Source organism: Myotis lucifugus, unplaced genomic scaffold (genome assembly GCF_000147115.1).
Source record: "Myotis lucifugus unplaced genomic scaffold, Myoluc2.0 scaffold_4751, whole genome shotgun sequence".
NCBI lineage: Eukaryota > Metazoa > Chordata > Mammalia > Chiroptera > Vespertilionidae > Myotis > Myotis lucifugus.
In genome coordinates, this window is record NW_005875799.1 from 1 (window position 1) to 2,279 (window position 2,279).

General features: G+C 60.6%; 1 pseudogene; it reads right to left on the bottom strand.

Annotated features, from left to right (window-relative positions):
* Nucleotides 1-88: 88 nt before the first annotated feature.
* Nucleotides 89-2,279, bottom strand: part of LOC102440077 — a 3,827-nt pseudogene continuing 1,636 nt past the window's right edge.

Consider the following 2,279-nt stretch of genomic DNA (forward strand, 5'->3'; position numbering starts at 1 on the left):
ACATTCCTAAATATACAAACTATACAATCTTGTCATTTTAATGCTGGGTTTTTTTTTTTTTTGGTATTTTCTTCTTTTTTTTTTAAAAATAATAGAACCCAAACTAAAAAAAATCTTCATCTTCAAACCAGAGGAGCACTAGAGGACGTGGGACGCAGAACCTTCATATAACACCACATAAATAACGCGGCCAGTCTCTGCTCATGGGGTCCCCAGACCAGAGGAAATACTTTTCTGGAGCTCAGACGTCGTCTGCGGAGAGGGTGGGGATGCTCATCCGCGGCCGCGTGAAAAAGGCCATCTTCTCCCTGAAAGACTGCACTTCTGGGGGCTCCTGGCAGCTCTGGCCTCTGAGCCTGTGCACACCGTTGGCGGCCGCCCTCATCATCCCGTCTGTCTGCAGCTCACCTTTGTGCCCCGCGGTCCATCTGCCTCTCCAGCATCCTCAGCAGCGGGCGGAAGCGCTCGTCCTCCCGCAACCCCGGGGGGCAGCTTCTTCTCCCCGTGGCTCCGGGCTTGTTCGAGCTGCTCCTTGAGCTCCCGCGGCACCGAGATCTCCTGCGTCGGCTGGTCCGGGTGGCCTGCAGGTCTAACTCCAGGTCCAGCGAGGTGCGCATCGGGCGCTCGTGGCGCAGGGATTTGAAAGATGAAGGCCGCTTCATGTGGACGCTGCGCCACTCCAGAGAGTTTCGAGCAAAAGGTGGCTTCTTGGGCAGCGTGGAGCTGTGGCTGTCACTCCGATTCAGCCGGCTCACGGATTGGCTCTGGGGTCCGGGGAGACGGTCTCGGGGCGGATGATGGTGCTTCTTCAAAGAAATGGCGCTGGGGACGGCGTGCCCACCCGCCGGGCCTTGGGCCGCACCCTGTGGGCGACAGGGCAGGGGCCTCTGTGTTGGTCTCTTTGTCCACCTTTACCGCCGGGCACTCTTCCGTATCTGGTGAGGATTTCTGGGCAAAAACCTCCTCCTCTCCCTCCTCCGCTGCGGTCTCGTTGTCTCTGGTCTCCTCCCCGAACCTCCAGCTGTCTCCCAGATCCTGCTCCTTCCCTCCGGCCTCTTCTCCAGCTCCACCGCTGTCTGTCCCAGCAGAGCGGACACGGCGTCCGTGCTCTCAGGCCCGGGGGTGGGGGCCCGGGCTCACCCTGGCTTGGGTTCCCTGCTCTGTTGCTTCAAGTATTTGTAGCTCAGGAGGTTGTACCAGCGAGTGGACCTCTCCCCAGACCGGCACACCTCTGCCAGGCTGATCTGGGCGCCTCCCAGGCAATCCTCCGGATGGCTCTGGTCAGTGGTACAGACGTCAACTCTTAAGGTCTTCTGGTGAAGGGCTGGCTAGGACATGGACACCCAGAACACCTCATTGAACACGAGGGCGTCGGAGGCGTCCTGAGGCCCGTCCGGAACAGGCAGGTGGTGCTTCCGGAGCAGGGAAGGACGGCCACACGGATGCTCACTTTCTGGTCCTGCTGCAGCAACAGGGCAGAGAGGTTACTCAGCTGGACGATTAGTCTTGCAAACTGCTTATTCTTCTCGTCATACTGCAGGGCAACCTGAACCCGGGTTGCTCCCACCGCGCCTGGCTCCTCACTGTCAAACGCAGGGTCTTCTGATGCACCGAGTCTGGAAGGCACGCGGGAAAGAGAGGCCTCAGAATCCCTCGCAGCGACCTGGGCTCTGTCCGGGAAGGTGTGGTCGCTTCTCTGCACGGAAGCCTCATACACGCCACTGTCCCCGGCCACGGATTCATCCGACAAGGCAGCCGAGACGCACGCCACTTTGAGGCCACACCCCTGGGCCGTATTCACAGCTTGGCCCAACTGCTTGCCCTCCATTCCAGGTTCCTCCAGCTGGTACCTCTCCCGGCTGCCACTGCCAAGGCTCAGTTCACAGAGTGGCACTCAGCTCCGGATCTTCAAACTCCAGGAGCTCAGGAAGGCGTCTCCAGCCAGGACGAGGTCATTGATGAGAGGGGAGCAGGGCGGGGACGGGGAGGAGAGGGAGGAGCGTGGAGACAGAGAAGTCATGGACTTCGGGGTGCTGGTCAGGGAGCGCAGGGCCTGCAGGCGGCCACTCCCCTCTGGGTCTTGGCCACCTCGTCCTGGTGGATGGCGGTGATGTAGCCCGAGGTCCGGAAGCCCGTGGCCCCCTCCAGGAGCAGGAACTCCACCTTGCTCTGCAGTTCCGAGTCCAGCTGCTCGAAGGGGTCATAGTAGAGGTCAGTGAAGCTGGCGGAGGTCGATCTTTCCTGGCTGGAGGCAGCCAGGGAGCCCCGGCTGGACGGGG